The following is a 22,587-nucleotide window of genomic DNA, read 5'->3' on the forward strand; positions in this document are numbered from 1 at the left end:
CCCGGCTCTTTAATCAGAAGTGCTGGCAGCGGCTCTAACTTCTCTGAGATGAGTGAGAGGTAGGCCAACACCCCCTCCACCTGTCACCTGTCACCACTGACTGGCCTGTGAGAGGTAGGCCAACACCCCCTCCACCTGTCACCACTGACTGGCCCACAAGAGGGGAAGGATCCTTCTCTGCTCTCACAATTCCAGAGGCCCAACCCGAGGACATAGGACCTCTCTGCTTTCCCGTTCTCCACAGCCACTGCACACGTGTCTGTCCAGCCCCCCACTTACTTATCCAACAAGTTCTCAAGCATCCTCTCTGTGCTGGGCCCTCTGCTGGGGAGGCAGTGAAGTCCCATTCTGGGACGGGAGACAGGGCACACACAGAGAGACAAGACTCTGCAACGCCAGGGAGCGAAGCAGGACCAGGGAGGGTGACGGCTGCGGAGTGATGAGGGCGGGAGGGGCTGTGCCTCAGTGCTCAGAGAGGGCAGTGGAGCAGAGAGCTGGGGGTGGGGGGGGGAAGCCAGCGAGGGTCCCATGAGCATCTGGGAGAGGGGCGTTCCAGACAGAAGGAAGAGGAGGCTACAGATCCTGCCCGGGGGACGCGCGCAGCCTGTTGCAGGAGCATGAGCAGGCTGGAGTGACCGGGGGAAGTGGACTCCTGCGGGGGGCTGCCGGGGGCCGCACTGTGTAGCGCAATGTGCAGGCTGCGAATTGGCCCTTTTGCATGGGACGCCGCTAAGAAATGTGTGTTCTGAAGCTGTTCGTGGGGCACCGGGTCCCATGCGTTCCTGTGAGAGTGGCTGTTCTCAACTTCTTGCAATTTTGCTCCCTTCAGGACATGTGAGGACAACTCTGTGTGTGTGTGTGCACACGTGTGCATATGCATAGGTGTGTGTGTGCACTCCTAGCATCTAGTGGGTAGAGACCAGGGATCCTGCTGAACATTTTACAACACACAGAACAGTCCCCACAAGAACGAAGCTGCTAGGGGCAGCCCGGGTGGCTCAGCGGTTTAGCGCCGCCTTCAGCCCAGGGTGTGATCCTGGAGACCTGGGATCGAGACCCACGTCAGGCTCTCCTTGTGGAGCCTGCCTCTCCCTCTGCCTGTGTCTCTGCCTCACTCTCTCTCTCTCTCTCATGAATAAATAAATAAAATCTTAAAAAGAAAAGAAAGAACCGGCTGACCCCCAATGTCTATGCTGAGGGTGTGAATCCCTGATGTGGGTCTCAGCAAGCTGGATGACTGGACGTTGGGCTGGCAGTCACAGGTTCCCCCACCCCCACCCCACTCTGGGGAGGGTGTGGGTGGGTGTGGGGAGCAGCTAAATCTAAGTCGTGCCTTCAGGGGAGCCCTCTGCATGGTTCACAGGTGAGGCCCACCCCAGGGAGAAGGGGACAGAGCAAGGCCTTTGCTAAGGTCTCGTAGCTTAGCAAAGGCCAGTGTCGGAGCCTCACCTGTGAGCTCCGGCCCATGAGATGGTGCTTCTGGGTCCCTGACAGGTGCGTCCAAGGCGATGCGATTTGTGTGCACTGACCTACCCGGTCTGCCCTGTGCTATTAGCCCACTTCCACACAGTAATACGGAGCCCTGGGCAGGCGTATTCCTGTCTCAGGGCCCTCCCTCTGCCTGGAAGGTGCGTTCTTTTCACCATTCTGGTCTCACCTGGAACAGTGTCCCCATCCGCCGTCCTCCCCTGGCTTCTTTCTCTGGGTGGCGCATCTCCCTTGCTCCCTTCATCCGGATTCAAAAACACCTGCCCTGTGTCACAGGCCCCCAGGAAGCCAGAAGGGAGTCCGATGAGCCTGCTGAGCTAAGGTGTCTGTGGCTCTTACTGACAGCTGCCACGCAGAGGTCTGGTGACAGGAGAGGGGGGGAGATGGGGAAGGGATTCAGGGAAGGGGCAGGGGTATGTGTGAAGACAGGTTTCACCTCGTTCTCTCTCTGGGCTGGTGCCCAGGGCCCCTAAGGGCTCCCGAGGTGCACCCTGCCGGGTTGCGCTGGCGAGCAGCACTCAGCTCTGGGTGCACCCGGTCCATTTGGTTACCCCAGGAAACTGCTGTACAAAAGCCGGGAGCAGCGCAGAAGCGCGGGGGAGTTTAGTCACCCAGGCTGGTGCTGGTGCTACACTGCTACTATGTTCTTACTCATCAGCCTCTTCACAGGGGGCCCTCCCTCCAACCCACAGCTCAGCCGCTCCTGGCTCCTTCCTGGGGGGCCTTTTGTCTCAGAAATTCCGAAAGGGTACTGACCTTTGAAGCTCTGGCACTCCACCTCACTGAATATTTCTGGGGTCTCCTTCACCCCTCTCCCCAACGTCAGCTTGCTTTATCTTTGTGCAAGGAGGGTCACGCTGGGGGTGGGGGTTGGCGATGTGGCATTGCCCTGAATCTATTGCAGACATGAGATTAAAGGAAAAGAAGTCGGATTTCTTTGGTCTGGGCAGGGGCTGGGATGTCACTGTGCAGCTGGGGCTGACAACCGCTGAATGAGGTGACGCGTGCTATGTCTCCCTGACCTGCACGTTACCTCCTTTCCGTGTGAAGATGATTCTGGATCCGGTGTTAGAGGTAGGCTGTCTGAGCCTCTTTGCTAGAGTCCCGTCATCCCTGTGGCCCGCTGCACCACACGGCATGCCAGTTTCCAACACTTCTCGAATGTCCTGGGCCAAACAAACTCTGGGCTTCACGGACCAGAGTGTCATCCATTTTTCAGGGACTTTCATTGCTCTTGTTTCAATAAAAAGAATGCTGTAAATATTTTTAAAAATGGTATGTCCCTGACTCTTAAAAAATACATGTATATTTCTGTACATAAATATATATATATATTTTTTTCTTTATTTTTCCTGCCAGGGAACACGGGGGTCTCAACGCCAGCACCACATCTATCTCTCTGTCATCCGCTCACCTTTCCCCAGTCCTTAGTTTCTCTGGGCCTTATCCGTGAAATGGGAATGCGAGCAGTACCTACTTCATTTGGCGTCCTAAGGATTAAACAGCCCCCCAAACTCCCCGTTCCCTTAGCTGACCTTGGCTCATTGCTGCTAATCAAACTACTGGAGACGGAAATAGCCTCTCTCTTCTGAAAGGGGGGAAGGTATTCTTTCTAGAGGCATTTTGGGGTTTGAGAAGCACAGGGCCAGCACTGCCTTCCCTGCACAGAGTGTTCTCGAAGTTAACTTTGGGACCGTCCCCTGCGAGGCCAGGAGGGTAAACTCAAGGCAGGGGCCTAAGGGGATAGGAGCAAATTCCACCATCTGGAATGTCTGGTGCCTCGCGAAGGATGCTCTTCCCCCGGGGCTGCCGAGGCGGACCCCCGCAGACAGCTCCGCGCGCCGAGACCCGCGCCCGGCTGCAGGGGGAGGGGATCCGGGCGCCCCCCGCCCCCCCGCCTCCGCGCCCCGCCCCCCGCCCGCCGCCCGCCGCCTCACCTATCAGATTTCCCGTGCGCCTCGCCGCGCCCCTCCTCCCGCCTCCTCAATGCCGAGCGGAGGGGCAGCCGCCCTCGGCCTGGACCCGGCGCCGGCGACGACCGGCCGCGCGCCTCCCCGTGTCGCCGCGATGCGGCTGTGAGCGCACTGCGGCTGCAGCCCGCCGGGCCGGGGGGGCGCGGGGAGCGCGGGCAGCGCGGGGCGCACGGTGAGCCCGGGAGGGGCGGCCGCGGGGGTCCCGGAGGTGGGAGGTGGGAGGTGGGGGACCGACAGGTGAGGGCGCGGGGGTCCCGGAGATGGGGGACCGACAGGTGAGGACGCGGGGGTCCCGGAGATGGGGGACCGACAGGTGAGGACGCGGGGGTCCCGGAGATGGGGGACCGACAGGTGCGGGTGCGGGGGCACGCGGGGGTCCCGGAGGTGGGAGATGGGGGACCGACAGGTGAGGGCGCGGGGGCACGCGGGGGTCCCAGAGGTGGGAGATGGGGGACCGACAGGTGAGGACGCGGGGCCACGCGGGGGTCCCGGAGGTGGGGGACCGACAGGTGCGGGGTCACGCGGGGTCCGAGAAGTGGGCAAGCGAGGGGGCTCCAGATGAGGACCCAGCGTGTGCGGGGGGAGCGGGCCCTGCGGGGCAGGCGGGGGCGCGGGGCCAGGTCTTGTGGCTCCGGGCCGCTGGGGCGCTTTTGCCGCCCTGCACGGAGGAGGAGCGCGGGTTCTCTGGGCTTGTCCTGTTCCTTTTTAAATGAAGGAAAAGAAGATGGTTACAGACCAGATTTCATCAAACTTGGTCTAACAGTGTTTTTTGTTTGTTTGTTTTTGTTTTTTTAATTTACCTTGCTGGGTTTTGTTTTGTTTTGTTGAGAGCATTTAAATTGGATCCCAGCACATTTAACTGCATGACACAGTGCTATCAATTATGCTCATGGTATTATACATACATCCTCAGAACCTCTCCCTGTTGCCTCCATCCCCTAGCCCCTGGCAACCACTTTCCTACTCTGTGAGTTCCACTTTTTTTTTTTTTTTGAAATTTTGCATATAAATGATATCGTGCATTATCGTCTTTGGCTCTTTTTATTCACTTAGCATGTTGCCCTCCAAATTGATTCATGTAGTTACAATTGGCAGGAGTTCCTTCTTCTTCTTCTTCTTTTTTTTTAAAGATTCAGTAGCAGTCAGTTGTTTTCTGTATTTGTTTATCTGTCTGCAGACACTTAGGTTGTTTCTGTACCTTGGATATTGTGACTATTGCCGCCGTGAACAAGGGACTACAGATGGCTCTGAGATAATGTTTTTGTTTCCTTTGGATTATATACTAGGATTGCTGGATCATATCTTTCAGGTTTACTTTCCTCCTTACTGTTTTCCATAGTAGCTGTGCTAGTTTGCACCAGGGTCTCCTTCTCCTCCCCACTTCCTGGCCAACACTTGTTCTCTCTTGTCTTTTTGATAATAGACATCCTAACAGGTGTGAGGTTATTGTTACTGTGGTTTTGACTTACATTTCCCTGATGATGAATGATGTTGAGCATCATTTCATGTACCTGTTGGCCATGTGGATGTCCTTGGAAAAATGTCCATTCAGGTCCTTTGCCCAGTTTTTAATTGGGTCATTATTATTATCTTTGCTATTGATAGTATATTCATTTACAAAGTATCATCTCTACTCATACCACACACACTTGAGGAAGTGGTGTTACGGGGTGGGCATGGTGCAAACATAGGATGGGAGAGTTAACAGGATAGAAACATCTTACCCTGGGCAGCCTGGGTGGTTCAGCAGTTTAGTGCTGCCTTCAGCCCAGGGCCTGATCCTGGAGACCGGGGATCGAGTCCCATGTCAGGCTTCATGCATGGAGCCTGCTTCTCCCTCTGCCTGTGTCTCTGCCTCTCTCTCTCTCTCTGTCTCTCATGAATAAATAAAATAAAAATCTTAAGAAAAAAAAAGAAAGATCTTCCCCTTAAAATCAATAACTCCTTCGGAGGAACAAAGCCCAACCCCTAGCAGTCTGCGCAGGCATTTCCCTGCAGTGGGGTTTATGGAGCGCTGATAGGTGGGAGGTTGCAAAGGGTGTCTGTCTCTTCATGAAGAAGCCGTAGTAGCGGTTTTGGCCTTGTGGAAAGGACTAGAAGGATATCTCTTTAGGTCATTTCTAAGTGGAGAGAGATGCTTTAAGATTTTATAATGAGTCTTTCTCATAATATCTGTGTCAGTCATGTGCATGCATGTGTGTGTGTCATGCAGGCCAAATGTGTGCAGTAAATATTGCATCTGACTTTTCTTTTTAATCCTATTGGTTTTACTTTTTTTTTTTTCTGTTTAGGTGTCTGACTTGGGGATTAATACAGCCTCCAATAGAAACCCCTTTCTAAGTCTGCAGTAATCGGATGTCGTGAAGTTATTTTTCACCCTTCCTCTATGTTAGCATGACAAACTTACAAAAGTCCCTGTTATGTATTTGCCTGTTGTAAATATTAACATCACTGCAACCGCATCTCCCTCATTTGCTGTTTCTGCCCTTATTTCATGAGGTGCAGGAGGTGAATTAATGAAGATAGGCATCTGGGGAGGTGTCATATTCCTGTGAGTGCTGGGGGTGGGGATGGCTGTAGACTATTTTATAGGTGGAAATTCCTAGAGTCACATTTATGGGTAAATGTGTACTGATTCTGCTCATCTTTGCATGTGATAAAATATTTTAGTGAAGTTATATAGTCTTGTATGTGCACATCTTTTATGATGTTTCTTCTTAAACAGGTGCATGTAATATGCAAATTATTTCAGAGAAAGTATTTAATATCTTCCTCTTAGTGGAATGAATCAGAAAGAGAAAGACAAGTGCTCTCACTTATATGTGGAATCTAAAAAAAAAACCACCCCTAAACTGAACTCATAGAGGGAAGAGAATGTTCTGGTGGTTGCCAGAGGCAGGGTGAGAGCAGGTGGGGAAAATGGGTACAGGGCATCAAAAGGTACAAACTTCTGGTTATGGGATAAATAAGTCCTGCAGGTGTAATGTGCAGTAGGTAAAAAAAAAAATTGGTATCTATCTCTTCTTTTAAGGAATGGCTGCATATGTTTTAAGACCTGTTTTCTGTCTTGCATTTTTCCCTTTTCTTTCTTTTTAAAATGGCTTTATTTATTTATTCATGAATGACAGAGAGAGACAGAGACAGAGACATAGGCAGAGGGAGAAGCAGACTCTTTGTGGGGAGCCTAATGTGGGACTTGATCCCAGGACCCCGGGATCACAACCTGAACCAAAGGCAGATGCTCAACCACTGAGCCACCCAGGCACCCCTTATTTTTCCCCTTTTCAAGTCAACTCATCTTTTATAGTTCCTTTGTTAGGTTAATTAAAAAAGCAAACTTTTGTGGCCTACTGACATTAAGCTTCTGCAAATGCAACTCAGATCATAACGGTATTTCACTAAGTTGTCATCTCAAAACATTGACAAGGACAGTGTTGTCTTCACAAAGTTCCTTCCAGAACATGGGTACCATTTCTTTTGTATTATTTCCAAGTAGGTACTTTGAAGAAACAAGGACTACTATTGATATCTGATTTTATGAGAGTCTCCACACCTGACCAAGCTTCCTCGAGCAGATGATAATCTTCATCCTTTCATCAGAGGACATCAGTGGGCAGCTCTCCTTCCTTGGGCTTGCCAGACTGGCACTAGCAGCTGCAGATTAGGCCAGACCAATCCTGGAAGGGTTTCAGGGGCTCCATCGCTGCCTTCCTGAGCTCGGAGTTGGCCTTGGGGCTCTGGGGCCTCAGGGGAACCTTTTGCATCTCCAGGATGCCTGTCCATTTAACAGGGCTTTGGATCAAGTTTCTACTTGGTTTTCTACCGGGATTAGATCCTGATCCTGAATCCTGGTTCCAGTGGCTGTGAAACCCTGCTTGGTCCTTGTCAGCCTCTCTGCAGATGACCAGGATGCTGATGGGGATGTGAACCCAACACACCTTGAACTACCACATCCCTGTCCACAGGGATAACTGTCCACAGTCAGGAGCTTCCAGGAGCCTTGTTTCTGCTTCTCTCTCTTACTGATGCCCTTGAGGGACCCCAGGCTTGTGACCTCCTGTAATATTCTCCCCACCTTACCTCCTCCCCCCACCCCCGCTTCTGCTTCTCCTCTTTCTGTCCCTAGGAAAGCCCCTCAAAAGGGTGAGGGCTCTTCCCAGCACCCTTAATTCCAGGCTCTTCTCCTTTGCTGCTGGCCTGAGGACAGGGTTCCTTCAAGCTCTGTGACTGGTCTCCAGTGGTCCTCTTCTGATGACTTTTCTCTGCCTGAAGGCAGCGAGAGATGTCTGAGTCTGTGTCTGAAGATGCCAGAGGAGAGGATGGCCGAGATGACTTATGGAGATCTTGGCAACCCACATGGCCTTCAGTGGAAATCCAGGATCAGGAGATTTGGGTGTCAGGTAATGAGACTCATTTTGAAAACAAATCAACCAGAATTTTCACCAGAAGTTATTTGGGACCGAATTCAGAAAATAAAGTAGCTGATCATCCATTTACTTATTCAGTAAATACTCATGTAGAGATGAAGAGCTTGGGCTCCGAAGCCTGATGCCCAGGTTCACGGTCCCAGCTCTGCCAACCACTTGTTGTGTGACCCTGGGCATGTTCCTTAATTTCTCTGTGCCTCAGTTTCCTCCATTGAAATCCGAGCTAATAGTGCTTATTTCATAGTTGGGAGAGGTAGGAGGATTAAATGGCTCTATATGGATAAAGCTTTAGAACAGTGCCAGGATGTAATTAAGAGCTACACAAGCAGCCATTATATTTTACTGTTATTGTTATTTGCTCATTTTGTGCTGAGCACTTTACCATGATGAATAAGATTGTTTTGGGTCAAGAATGAGGCATGAAAATAAAGCAACAAAATTAGTTTTCTTTTATTGAATTAAAAAAAAAATAAACCTTGGTTTTAAAGAGAATTGCCAAAAAAAGTGCCCGAGCAGCTTTGTGAAACAGCAAAATTGCTGGAATACAGTGACCAATGACAGGGGCACGGTATTTCATTTGTTGTCTAAATTTTGGTCCCTGACCCTTTTATTGAACTTCTGACTCTCTGCAATTATCTGAAGCCATTCCTGGGCATTCCTATTGAAGTTGACAGCTGTCTGCCCTGTTTCTTACTATTTGTCCCTTATTTGTTTGTTTTGTTGTGGAGCTTTGGCTCTCCATATGGTTCCTGAGCTCTGCAGGTTCCTTTTTTACTCTTTTTTCCCATTGTCGTCTCATGCTTTTGTTCTTGTTTTGCTGATTTCATGTTCTTAATGTCTTATAGCCGCAGATCATTTATTGTAAAATTGTAAAAAGCTTTTTTTTTTTTTTCCTTTTTGGTAGCTTGGACTGTGGTCAACGTTTTTAAAGCTTAAAGTGCATGGTATTACACTGACAGGTTTTTAAAAAAAGATTTTTTTTTATTTTTAAAAATATTTTATTTATTTATTCATGAGAGAGAGAGAGAGGCAGCATTTGCAGAGGGAGAAGCAGGTTCAATGCAGGGAGCCCGACACAGGACTCCATCCTGGGTCTCCAGGATCGCGACCTGGGCTGAAGGCAGCGCTAAACCGCTGAGCCACCCGGGCTGTCCAAGATTTTTAAATTAGTTTGAGACAGAGGGAGAGAGAAAGAACACAAGCAAGCGGTGGGGAGAAGCATAGGGATGGGGAGAAGCATAGGGATGGGGAGAAGCAGACTCCCCACTGAGCAGGGAGCCTGATGTGGGACTTGATCCCAGGACCCTGTGATCATGACCTGAGCCGAAGGCAGATGCCCAACCAACTGAGCCACCCAGGCAGCCCATGTGCTGACAACTTTTATTTTTTTATTTATTTTTATTTTTATTTTTTTAACTTTTAAAATCATTGTTGATAGTACTAATCAATCCAGTTTCTTTCTTTTTTTTTTTTTCAATCCAGTTTCTAATGAAATATTCCAAATCAACCTCAAGGCCAAACATGTTCCATCTGGAGATGGAGCCAGGGATGGAGACATATCAACCCATCCAGGGATATTTCCCCGGCGTTCACTGAGTATCACCGGGACCCATGTGAGAACTTGTAACTCACTGCTGGGAATATATTTTTCTCTAGACTGGCTTCTTCATTTGTCTTTCCCACATTTCCTTCCCTTTGCTGTCCTTTCTTTTCTGTGGTGTTATGCCTGTTTGCTGTTTCTCTTTACATCAATTATATTTAAGAAGGGCAGGTTCTGCTCTACCTTCAGATATAATGTGAATGAATTATCCTTGGTTGCTTTTCTCCTTATGTGAGAATTATTTCTTTTCTGCTTGGAGATTTAATTTGTGTTCTGGATATCATGTTTTATCTGCTTTGCTGTTGCCTGAGGATACAAAGGAGGCGGAGCTGGAATTGTGGCTAATTGTGATTGCTGGGTTTAGATTCTCTTTGTGCATCCTGTAATTGTATGAAGAGTTGCTTTCAGGGTACGCTTGGGTTTTAGATTGCCTCCAAATTCAGAATGTAGCTTGAAAGCATTAAATTTTTTTTCAAATTATGAAGTATTTCAAACATACAACTGAGTTAGGATTTAAAATATATTAGGTGTGTAATTCAAGAAGTTAGACAAAAGACAAAGTTAACCTTTAAAAGGCTAGGAAAGGAAAAATGAGGATACGAGTAGCAATGAGTGAAATAGAGAATAAAGCAGACAGCAGTGTTTGCAGACTCAAAAACTATTTGTTAGAAAAACCAGGGACATAAAGCCCAGCAAGATTTAACGAAAAAGAGAAAAGAGCATAAATAAATTGTATTAAAAATAAATAAGGTGCACAACCATGGAGAGACAACACTTTTATTTTTAATTTTTTTTTTTTTTTTGAGAGAGAGAGAGCAAGCATGAGCAAAGGAAGAAGGGGCAAAGGGAGAGGGACAGAGGATCTCAGACAGACCCCCTACTGAGCATGAAGCCTGACATGACCCTGAGATCATGACCTGAGTCGAAATCAAGAGTCGATGGTCAAATGACTGAGCCAGCCAGGTGCCCTGAGAAATGACAATTTTAAATCGTAATAGAATATTAAAAACAATTTTGTGCTGTTACCTTTCAAAACATAGATCATTTTGTAAAAATAACAAAGTTCACTGAAGAAGAACTAGGTCCTGAATAAAAAATAACAATGAAACACACTGAATTTATTTATTTATTTATTTATTTATTTATTTATTTATTTATTTATTATTTTAAAAATTTTATTTTTTTATTCATGAGAGACAGAGAGAGAGAGAGAGAGGCAGAAACACAGGCAGTGGGAGAAGCAGGCTCCATGCAGGGAGCCGGACGTGGGCTCCATCCCGAGACTCCAGGGCCACGCCCTGGGCCAAAGGCAGGCACCAAACCGCTGAGCCACCCAGGCGTCTGAAACACACTGAATTTATAATCAGAATTATACCTGATCCCATCCTAAAAGACAATAACCCTAGAAAGATTTAGAGATGAACTTCACTAAATTTTAAGGGAACAACAAAAAGCAACCCTTTCATTGTGCAAGCTATTATAAGAAACAGAAAAATTCTCAACTTCAGATGGCCGCACTAAAAGAAAATAAAATAATTAATAGTGTTGCTTCTAGGGCAGCCCGGGTGGCCCAGTGGTTTAGCACCGCCTTTGGCCCCAGGTGTGATCCTGGAGACCCGGGATTGAGTCCCATCAGGCTCTCTGCATGGAGCCTGCTTCTCTCTCTGCCTGGGTCTCTGCCTCTCCCTCTCTCTCTCTCTCTCTCTCTTTCTCATGAATAAATAAATAAAATCTTAAAAAAATAGTGTTGCTTCTAAACACAAATGGAAAGTTCCTAAATAACACATCAGGTTTTTATTAATATATGACATCAGTAAGTTAAAGGAGGGAAAAATACATGATTACCTCAAACGATGCAGCCCAAAATAAAAGAATCAATAAATTTCAGCACTAGTTCCTGACAAAGCAGGGAGCTTTCTTAATTTGTCCGAGACATTTATTGAAATGCCTACCATCATATTAATGGTAAGCCTTAAAAGAATTCTTATTAAAGTCAAGAGCGAAACAAGGGTGTCATTATCAGTGCTTTATATTCAACATGGTACTTGAGCTTCTAGCTGTGCAATAAGACCAGAAAAGAAACGAAGTTGTTCTTATTTGCAGACAATATTGTGTCAGATCAAATAGCCTAGATTATGCCATAGAAACAACCTGCAAATCTCAGATCTTAATGCTGTAAGTCTGTTTTCACATAGGCAAAGTCTATTGCCAATTCAAGCTACTTTTAGAGGCAGCTGTCCTTTATATACTGATTTATCATTTAACGCTGCTTGGATCGTATGGCATGTTTGTATCAACGTTTACTCACCCAAGCAGTGCAAAGAGAGCTAGAGAATCAAGCATCTGCAGTGAAGTCTCTCAGCCTTTAGCACTTCAGCTCCTATTGCACTGGCCTGAAAAAGTCAGATGGCTGAGTCTAACTTCGAAAGTTTAGGAAGTGAAACCCTCTCATATGCTGGGGAGACACAAATAACCAAAATGTCAAATACAGTTATCTACATGAAACATTATAGAGAATCTGCTGATTTATTTATTCCCTATTTCCCTACTTATTGAATAGAGTTTATCAGTTTCTTCATCAGATCATTATTATCATTTGTTTTTGGTTTGCTTGTGTTATTTTCTGAGAAGATGTATGAAAATACAATTTATCTTTATAATACTGTCAGGTTTCCTGTTATATGTTTTGAGACTATGCTGCAACAAGTTTACATGTTTTTCAAGGATCTATATCATAAAATCACACGGTGAGCTGCTGTGTTGTATGGATGCTTTTGGCCTGAATTCTCTTCTGCTTCACGTGGCTGCACTAGGGCTTCCTCTGACCTTGATTCTTGCAGGTGTCTTTCCTGCTTGGCTTTGTATCTTTACTTAGGGTATGTCATTTGAATCTGCTCATGGACAGATTTTTTTTTTGTGGCAATCTGATAAATTCTGTTTTTGAATAAGTGAATTTAATCTATTTATGATTTCTGAAGTACTTGTACTTAATTTTATTATCTCCTGTGTTTTCTCTTTACTAAGTTTATTCTTTAGTTATCTTTATTATTTGTTTCCTGTTGAATAAGTAAACTTTGTTGGGTTCCCAGTCCCAACCCTGTGTTGGTTTTCAAGCTACAGACTGTATTTCCACTCTTTTAGTGATTATCCTTAATTTTGAGTCATGTGTTTTAACCATAAATAATTTAAAGATTTTCAGTATTTCTATCAACCTCCCTGTCTTGACAAGGATCTTAGTAAACTTTAATTGTCAAATGGTCTCTCTCCTTTATAAATGTTGCCTAGTGTTTGGCTTTAACTTTTTAAAAATGAAAAATTTTATTGTTACAGACATAAATTAAATTTAACCACATATTTGGTCAATTTCTCATTGTTGTGTCCTGTATTCCTTGATATAGGCCTGGGTTTGTATAGCTTGCTGAAGTGCATCCATTAATAATTCTTTTAGTGAGGCTATATGGCGATAAAATTCCTATTTGTGTGTTTGAAAATGTTTTAATTATGACTTCACTCTTTCATGTTATTTTAACTAGGTATAAAATTTGAGATGGGCAATTATTTCCCTCTGGTGTTTTGAAGGTAACACTGCATTATCTTCTGACTTATATTATCAGTCATGGGAGATTTCTGTGTATCTGATTGTCAGGCTTTTGTGGATAGTTTGTCTTTCTCTGGTAGCCTTTGAGACTTTCTACTTGCCTTTGATGTTCTGCAGTTTCACTAGGTTGTGTTGAGGTGTAGACTGACCTTCATCTATGATGATGGATATTCAGGCTGCAGTTTTGAACATTTTTTTTTTTAATATATATATTTTTAATTTTTATTTATTTATGATAGTCACACAGAGAGAGAGAGAGAGAGAGAGGCAGAGACATAGGCAGAGGGAGAAGCAGGCTCCATGCACCGGGAGCCCGATGTGGGATTCGATCCCGGGTCTCCAGGATCACGCCCTGAGCCAAAGGCAGGCGCTAAACCGCTGCGCCACCCAGGGATCCCCAGGCTGCAGTTTTGATTTGAGGACTCCCATCTTGCATTCTGAAAGATTCTCAGCTGATATTTCTTCTCAGCTATTCCCATTATTCTTTTCTTCAGGAACTCTTACAGTATTAAGTTGACCCTCTTAACCTGTCTGCTACATCTCCTTTGACTTTTGATAAGTTCTGGCTCTATTGGAGGCAATTATCTTTGGGGGTGGTAATAATTCTCCTTTCTGTTGGGCCTTTCTTCACCCTTTGGAAGTTGGAAAGGCAGCTGTAGAGATTTGACCTTATTTTACTCTAGAGGGCCATTTCCCTCATTTCCTTGAGGTTTCCTATTTATACCTCTGTTCACTTTTCTCTGGCTTGGGAAGGGAGCTGAATAAAAATAAGATGTTTATAATTTCAGTTCCTTACCTTTCCACTAATTTTACCACCCCAGTTAAATGTACATGCAAAATCTGTTTTTTTTTTTTTTTTTTTTTTTTTACAGAATTAGTGTTTTTCCCCCTGGCTACCACTTTCAAGGAATATACCAAGAGTTGTGCTTTTCATTTGAATGTTGCTTGTCTATTTGTGGCCAGTTTGAACTGTTTTATGTTAGTGTGGACAAAATAGAGAAACAAATGTCTTGATAGCCTATTACACATTTAAGCAATATTAGTTGATAATATTATTCAAGCAATGAGCAGTAGGTCAGAGTAGGCGTTCAGTATCCTAGTTCTTATTCTTTTCAAAGATTTTATTATTTGAGAGAGAGAGAATGAGCAAGAGAGTACAAGCAGGGGGGCTTGCAGATGGTGAGACAGAAGCAGGCTCCCTACTGAACAGGGAGCCGGATAAGGGGCTCAGTTCCAGGACCCTGGGATCATGACCTGAGCTGAAGGCAGATGCTTAACTGACTGAGCCACCCAGTGCCCCAGTTTTGTATGAAGCCTGGCATAGTGCCCAGGTGTTTGATAGCTTTGTAGAGAAACATGTGCCTATTATAGTTAGACATGGATTAAGGAACTGAGAAATTTGAAAGAAGCAAATAAGTGGTAGAGGGCTAGCCTTACTAAAGTGGATGGAAGGGTGGTGGTCAACATGTCATAGGTACAGCCTGTCACCAGTGCTCCTTAGTGCACTCTCAGAGTTTCCTGGAGAACCCATAAATAACTGAAATTGAAATTTTTTGATACTTATTTGGCTTTCTCAAGGACACAATGCTGAATTTCCCTCTTTGCTAGTTATTAACTAATCAGGTGACCCGCCAAAATGAGCAAGTAAGATTTATCATCTAGGACTGTAGCTTTTTCTTTCCATCCTGACTCTCTTGTGAATCATGGTTTTGTTTCTAAGAGTCACTTTTCCAGCTGACTCTCCCAAGGGAGAAAATAATTTATATGAAAAATAACTAAACTATATGCAAAGTGAGTAATCGTCTCCATTATTCTTTGACAGACTTCTGCTTCCTGTTTTAGATTTACATTGTAGCACTTATGTCTATAATGTCCATTGACTGATGGGCACTTTTTCCTGACTTCTAACACATGCTATTAACACTTGTCTCATTGAATCTCTTTTTTGGGTCATCTGCAGCACAGTGTGGCATGCCAAAGCAAGGTGGTTTGCGCACGTGATTCCATCAGGTAAGATGTGGAGGAGCTTTTTCAGGCTAATGAAAACTGATAATGCCAAGCATAATAGGGGAGGTTTAAATGGTTAGAGAAGCTGAATTATGAGGTTGGAATGGCATTTTTTAAAAAATATTTTATTTATTTATTCATGAGAGACACCGAGAGAGAGAGAGAGAGAGAGAGAGAGAGAGAGAGAGAGAGAGGCAGAGACACAGGCAGAGGGAGAAGCAAGCTCCTCACAGGGAGCCTGATGTGGGACTTGATTCTGGATCCCAGGACCACGACCTGAGCTGAAGGCAGGCACCCAACCCCTGAGCCACCCAGGCATCCCGGAAAGGCATTTTTCATGTGGCTGGTTCCTACTTACTCAGATTCATAGAGTCTGTGGCTCTCACCTGCTGACCCACCTCTCCTGCTGTTGACCCAGCTATAACCCCACTTGGTCAATCTTTTCTTTATCTGTTTGGTTTCTTCATTAGTCTGTGGGATGTGTTCCTCACAAACTGTTCTGAGATCAAAGAAATTTGGGCTACCTGCCTATGAAACTTCTTTTTGAAATTTACTCTGAACGTTAACTTCGTAAAGTTTCCAAAAAGTCTTGCAGTGAAGAAGCCTGTCTAATTTTGTTTAATCCAGTGGTCCCCCAACTTGCAATCAACTTCTCTCCCACCCCTAAGCATTGCCCCCAAACACACACAGGTCCTCTTGGTGTCTGGTGGGCACGGTTTGGGAAAACTTGCCCTACAGTGATAGAAAGGCCTCCATATCCCTTCTAGCTCTAATCTCGGTTTCCCTTCAACCTTGATTCTTTTTTTCCTTTTTTGAGATTTTATGAACAGTTTTTATTTTTATTTTTTGAACAATTTTTACCAGAGTTCAATACCAATATAAATTTTTTTTTTTTTTTTTTTTTTTTTTTTCCAATATAAATTTTACTCACAAAACTTGCAATTCAATAAACCCCTTGTTTTCTTTTTACTATGGTGGTAAAATATACATAAATTATGTTGGCCACATTAGTTACAATTCCATGACATTTAGTACATTTACAATATTTTCCTACCATCCCTAATGTCTAAATGCAGAACACCTTTATCATGCCAAAAGGAAACCCACAGTCCCCCTGGCCCTGGCGACCACCATTCTACTTTCTGATTCTATACATCTGACTATGCTAGGGACCTCTTATAAATGGAATCATACAGTGTCTGTCCTTTTATGATGGGCTTATTTCATTTAGCGATGTGTCTTCAAGGTTCATCCATGTTTGTAGCAAGTATCAGAAAGTACTTCCTTTTAAGGCTGAAAACCATTCCACTGTCTGGATAGACCACATTTTCTTTATCCATTCATCTCTTAATGGACTTTTGGGTTATTTTCACCTTCAGACTGTTGTGAATGCTGCTGTTCATGATCATGGGTGTACAAATAACTTTTTAAGTCCCTGCTTTCTTTTTTCTTTTTTTTTTAAAATTTTTTCCCTGTTTCTTTTTTAGATGGTACCCAGAAGTGGGGTTACTGTACCTTATAGTAATTCCATGTTTCATTCTTTGACGAATTGCCATACTGTTTCCCAGAGTCCTGCATCATTTTTACATTCCCACCATTTTTACATTCCCAGAGTCCTGCATCATTTTTACATTCCCACCAGCACAAGAGTGGGCTCCAGTTTCTCCACAAGCTTGCCAGGACTTGTTAATTCTTTAAAATTTATTTTTGTGATAGCCATCCTAGCAGGTATGAAGTGGTATCTCATTGTGGTTTTGATTTGCATTTCCCTGATAATGAGTGATGTCTGAGCATCTTTTCATGCATCTGTTGTCCATCTGAATATCTTTTGTGGGGGACTGCCTATTCAAGTCCATTGCCTGATTTTTGATCAGTTTTTGTTGTTGTTGATGCTAAGTTTTGATAAGTTTTGTAGTTTTGATGATGTTAACAGATAAGACTCTCTTACTGTCCTAAACCTTACTTCTGGGAAAGATGTTGGCAGCATTAATTTCTTTTCTGCCGTGCTCTCCTCGTATTTCTCCATCAACCATCATTTATCACCATCTTGTTTGTCCTGTTTTCTGGTTGGACCAACTGGCTCCATTCCTTCCCATCCATGTTTTGGACCCTCATCTCTTTAGCTGTTGGCTTCTGGTATGGGTAGTTTTGTTTAAGCTCCCTTCCCCCATTGCCTTCCTTTTCTTCCTGAAGGATTGGCATTTGCTGCCTGATTTTAGCCACAGTTACTCCACTGAAGCTGCATTGTGGAAGTTTGGAAGCTTCTGACCCCACAGTCTTCTATAGGATTGACACTGATGATGGCCCTTCCTTCTTTAGATATCTTTGGTCCCTGGGGCACTCTCTGTGGCTCTGAGAAGGGGAGTGAGAAGCAGATGTAGGACTGAGGACTGTGGGTCCTGGGGCACCTTAGCTTGGCTGTAGATGCTGACTTTGACCATTAACTCACTCCACAACCCAGGCTGGTGACTTCTACCGGTTTCCTTTCAAAAGGAACATTGGAGCCCATCTTGTAAATGTGTGGGGACAACTTGTGAGTAATCATATGAAAAGCACTCAGAACAGTTGCTGGCATGCAGGAGTTGTTCTTGTTAGCTAGTGTTGGGACATTAATGTGGTTTTTCTCCTATGTATCCAGTTGAACCCTTTCTACCTCCATTTCCCCCCTCCTGACTCATGTTTTCTAAATTCTCTTCTTTGCTCTTCATTATTCTGTTCCCAGACATTGTCTCACTCTTGCCATTTTAATCTTTGCTTTCTGCAGTCAGATCTAAACAGGTCAGTTCTCTACATTTTAGTAGGAGGCTTCTTGCAGCACACAACTGTGCTGTAGGGACGTATGTTTTGGAGGACATTTGACTCTTGTCAGATCATTGCACATCAGCTGCCCCCTCGCCAGCTCATTAACAACCATGTGATTCCACTTCAAATGTAAGAATTTGTATTTTTACCAATTTCTATGAATTGCATTATTTTGAAGATGGAATTGCAAATGTCATCATGTACAGTGGACTACATCAAATGATTATATCCTGGGAAAAGTTAAGATGAGATTGTAGGGATTTATGAATCAAACAAACTAGCATCATATAAGCCTTAGGAATGATCTAGAGTGTTGCCTGAGTGCTTACTAGTTCTTGGGAACTGTGAAGTATTTACTTGCTTTTCACAAAAACTTTAGTTAGCACTACTTTCTAATTTTACAAGTTTTGCATTTCTCATATATAGAGAAAATGGAGCCTTAGTAAGGTAAATATCCTCAGAGTCTCATAACTAGCAAGTGATTGACTTAAGATTTGACCAGTTCCCTGGGTTCCAAACATAGGACTCTCAACATCTTATTTTCTCATTTTTCATTGTATTTTTTTCTGCCACCTTTCCCTTTATTGGATATACAAGGGCTTAGTCCATTTTAAAGAGAGGATATGTGCATATTTCTTAGTAATATTTTGTTTTAATATTTGAATTAATTCAGTACTGGTTTTGGTTTTATCATCCCTGCTCTTTTCTGTAATTTTTGTTTTCTAAATTCTTTGAGAGCTTAGTTTTTTTTTTTAAGATTTTATTTATTTATTCATGACAGACAGAGAGAGAGAGAGAGAGAGAGAGAGAGAGGCAGAGACACAGGCAAAGGGAGAAGCAGGTTCCATGCAGGAAGCCTGACATGTGGGACTTGATCCTGGGTCTCCAGGATCACACCCTGGACTGAAGGCGGCGCTAAACCGCTGGGCCACTGGGGCTGCCCGAGAGCTTAGTTTTTAAAAATTTTCTTTTCTTTAATAATGAAAATGCTTAAGGCTATGCGTTTGCCTCTGAAAGCAACTTTGAACACATCCTAAGGAATGATATGTGGTGGTCTCGTTTGTTTCATTTTATAGTACTTTGTTATTACACATTTAATTTCTCCTTTGACCTCTTAGTCAATTTTCTTTATTTCTAAGTATAATCTTGATTAAACTTAATGTTAATTCCTTTATTGCTTTATGGTTAGGATGATAGCCTACTGTTTTCCTCTTAAGTCTGTATACAGTTGCATTGCTATTCAGAAGTACATGTAGTTGTAATAATGGAAATACTGGTTTAAAATGAAAATGAGTAGGATTTGAAAATCCTGTAATTCACTTATTTTATTCAAAATTTGAGTTCCTGTTTCTCTAACTGATGTGTTTTGTTTCTCTTTATTATTAAAATAGAATATATATTCTCAATAAAACTCTTGGGGGCAGTTTTGTTTTTTTTATAGAAAAGTAGTCCCTACTCGTTGTGTAACAACCAGCACCCAGAGCCAGATACCAGTGAAAAAATGAGGAGGTGTTGTTAAGTGGAACAGGACGACTCTCTAACAAACCCACCAATGTTTAACAATTTTAATGAACTTTAAAAAAGTGTCATATTTTCACTGTGAATCATTTCACATTAAAATCTGTGGTTTTCCTGCCAGAATTATCTTTAGGGAAAGCTATGTACTTTCAGCCAGATTTGGAGCACAGGGAATGTGAGTGAACTGGAAGCAGATCCCACAAGAAACTCAGGTGTCACAGGGGGGATTTCCTGAGCATCTGGGTCCTGGTTCTGTTAATATTCCCTGTGACAATCTTAGCCACACTCCCCGACACACACACATGACAGTGACTCAGTCAGCATTTGAGCATGGGTTATTTAGGTCAGTGAAATTTCTCTCTCACACATTTCTGGCCTCTCCTATTGATCCATGGCATCCATGCTGGGTTTTCAAGGAGAAGAACCAAAAGACACGAGGGGGTGAGTGGCATTTGACTAGAGATGATGTTTGCATGTTAACATTTTCTTTTTCTGTCTCTGGGAACATGGTTTTCATAAATGCACTGAAGAGCTGTGATTGCCTAGAGGGGGCCCAAGGAGGAAAGGGGAGGCCCAGGAGGCAGGATGAGGCACAAATACCAAAGGAAGGGCAGGACACAGCTGAATGGACAGAGAGCCTCCACCGAGCTGTTCTTGAGTCTTTTTTATTTTTTTATTTTTATTTTTTTAAGTCTTTTTTAATGTAACCATTTGTCTTTGATAACTATTCCTCCCTGTTGAGTTTTCTCCAAACAGAAACAAAATCTAGTGGGGAAAAATTATGTGGAAAAAACCGTTTTCCCTTTCAATGTCTTCACAGAGAGAGGAGGAACACCCTGACAGGACTCCTTGCTCGTGGGCGGAACTCTGTCTAACACTGCTATTGTGTTTGCTGCTTGGCAAAGCACGCTAAAAGCACACTGCAGATATTCAGGTAATAATGGCTTTGAGTCATTTTATCCATTTATTCTTTAGTAAATGTATAAGTGTCCTAGGGCTGCCTTAACAAGGTACCACAGGCTACAGGGCTTAAACAAGAGAGGTTTATTGCCTCACACTCTGGAGACCAGAAGTCTGAGGTCAAGTTGTGGAGGGTGGGGTCTGAGGGCCACAAGAGAAAATCTGCTCCAGGCCTCTCCACCAGTTTCTGGTGGTTTGATATCAGTCCTTGATGTTCCTTGGCTTGGGAAGCATCACCCTGATCTCTGCCTTCATCTTACATGGTGTTCTCTGTGTGTGTGTGTGTGTGTGTGTGTGTGTGTGTGTGTGTCCATATTTCTTTTCAGAGGGGCACCAGTCATACTAGATTAAGGGCCTATCCTACCCTGGCATGGCTGCATCTTATTACATTTGCAATGACCCTACTTCTAAACAAGGTCATATTCTGAGGTCCTGGGGATTAGGACTTCAGCATATGAATTTGGCAGAGAGAAACACAGTCAAACTCATAAGAGTAAATATTTACATGTTCAGTGAATATTTACTGAGCATCTATTATGTCAAAGGTGTGTTATGAGATATTGAGATTTAAATAAACATGAAAATTTTTTTTTCTTGTCTCAAATCGCTTAAAGTTGGAGAGAGCTATTTAAAAAAATAGCTGTGGTTGGCAGAGTTGTAGTAAAGGTAGGTACAAGGAACTGTGGTGCTGAGAAGGGAATTGGTCAAGCCTCTTCACTGGGAAGTGATCAAGCTTCCTTCTCTGTAGGGGAAAAGTTTGAGCTGGACGTGAAGGGATTCAAAGGACTTTATTAGATAGGCTGTGTGAGACAAAATGGTACATTCACGGAACTTCAAGCCATTTTGTGGTAGAGGTGTAGGGTGCGCTGTGATGGACTGCCACTGAAAAGCAATGCTATTGGACTTTTGGTTTGGGGAATGTTCTTCTGATTGATAGCATGGAGGCTAGAGTGCAGGTGGTTAAGTCTAGAGTCTGTGAGATAAAACTGTAAATGGCCATGGGTCTGGTGCTTGTGTCACTGAGTGGATTCCAAGGCCCTTCAGTTTCAGAAGAGTGAAACTTGAGATGTCTGTGAGATGTCCAGTTGTAGTTGGATTTGGAGTTAGGCAAAAAGTGTGAAGGACAGTATGGCTTTGGGGATTATTTTGTGTATAGCCATGGGAGTGGATAAGCGGGGTTGTGTCAAACAGAAGAGAGGGTCAGGGGCACACCTGAATTTTAGGGGCAGGATGAAGAAAAGGAGTCAACAAAGGAGAGCCACAGAGAAAAATCAGGGAGGTTGGAGTAGAGATGATGGGTACCCCATAGAAGCCGAAGAGTATGGAAGTTACAAGAAGAAAAGCTTGGACAGAAGCACCTGACATCACAGTAGGTCATGGAAGATAAAGCCAAAAAAGCCACTGTGCCCTGTGGCTCAGTCTTGACATTATACTTTCAAAGTCTTTTCTGATATGTATGTATCACCAGTTTGATATCCAAAAGGCAATTTGAACCTTTACTGAGATCTTTGAAAGGACACACCAAAGATGACTGCATTCACAATGCCTGGCAAAATTTTCAATTCTTGTTACTCCCACTCTGTATCTGTCACTTTCTGAGATCCCTTGTTCCCTTCCTCTAAATTTTTGAAATGTTTCTCTGATCTAGCCCCTGCCGCTCCTTCTTTTACACTAGCACTTCTTATCCTCCATGTTGATTCTTTTTTTTTTTATTTTTAATTTTTATTTTTTCCATGTTGATTCTTTTCTGTTCCTCTAGTCACTCTCTACCGTTTCAAGCATTTCTCAATTCTTCCCTCATCTTCTGCCCAAACTCTGTGTAAGGAACAGGCTGGTAAAGACAATATTCTTGGTAGATCAGGGTAGAGAAATAGATTATAAGTATCCCCAATCTAAGTCTTTCCTGACTCAAACCAGACTGTTGGTCATCTTTGCAGAGTGCATTCAGATAAGCAGTGGGAGTGGAAGCAGTTTGCAGTGGATTGAAGATAATTAAGTGGTGGGTGAAGCAGTACAAGGGGTGAGTATAAACTGTTTATTTCTGAAGCTTGATTTGGAAGGGAAAGAAAACAAGAGGCTGACAGAAGATGTCTGGTGATTGAAATAAGGTTCTTTAAACATTTTTTTGGAGTGAATTTTTGTTTTACAGTCATACTTAGAGCAGATTGTCATCTTAAGAGAAAAACCACCACCATTTGCATTGCTTTTTATTAT

The 22,587-nt window shown here is 43.8% G+C and overlaps 1 protein-coding gene across 8 annotated transcripts in view; it reads left to right on the forward strand.

Annotated features, from left to right (window-relative positions):
* The first annotated feature begins 3,521 nt into the window (after positions 1-3,521).
* Positions 3,522-22,587, forward strand: part of B3GALT5 (beta-1,3-galactosyltransferase 5) — a 39,286-nt gene continuing 20,220 nt past the window's right edge. For 2 of the 8 annotated variants that reach the window (XM_049104720.1, XM_049104721.1), the window contains exons 1-3: positions 3,522-3,633; positions 20,234-20,347; positions 22,311-22,393. The gene's annotated coding sequence lies outside the window, so the exon portion shown is untranslated. Of the gene's footprint in view, positions 3,634-7,740; positions 7,862-15,073; positions 15,097-19,713; positions 19,855-20,233; positions 20,348-22,310; positions 22,394-22,587 lie in introns of those variants that run through there. The other 6 variants (XM_049104723.1, XM_049104724.1, XM_049104722.1 and 3 more) reach the window with 6 other exon arrangements.

Source organism: Canis lupus, chromosome 31 (assembly GCF_003254725.2).
Source record: "Canis lupus dingo isolate Sandy chromosome 31, ASM325472v2, whole genome shotgun sequence".
In the NCBI taxonomy this organism is placed as follows: Eukaryota; Metazoa; Chordata; class Mammalia; order Carnivora; family Canidae; genus Canis; species Canis lupus.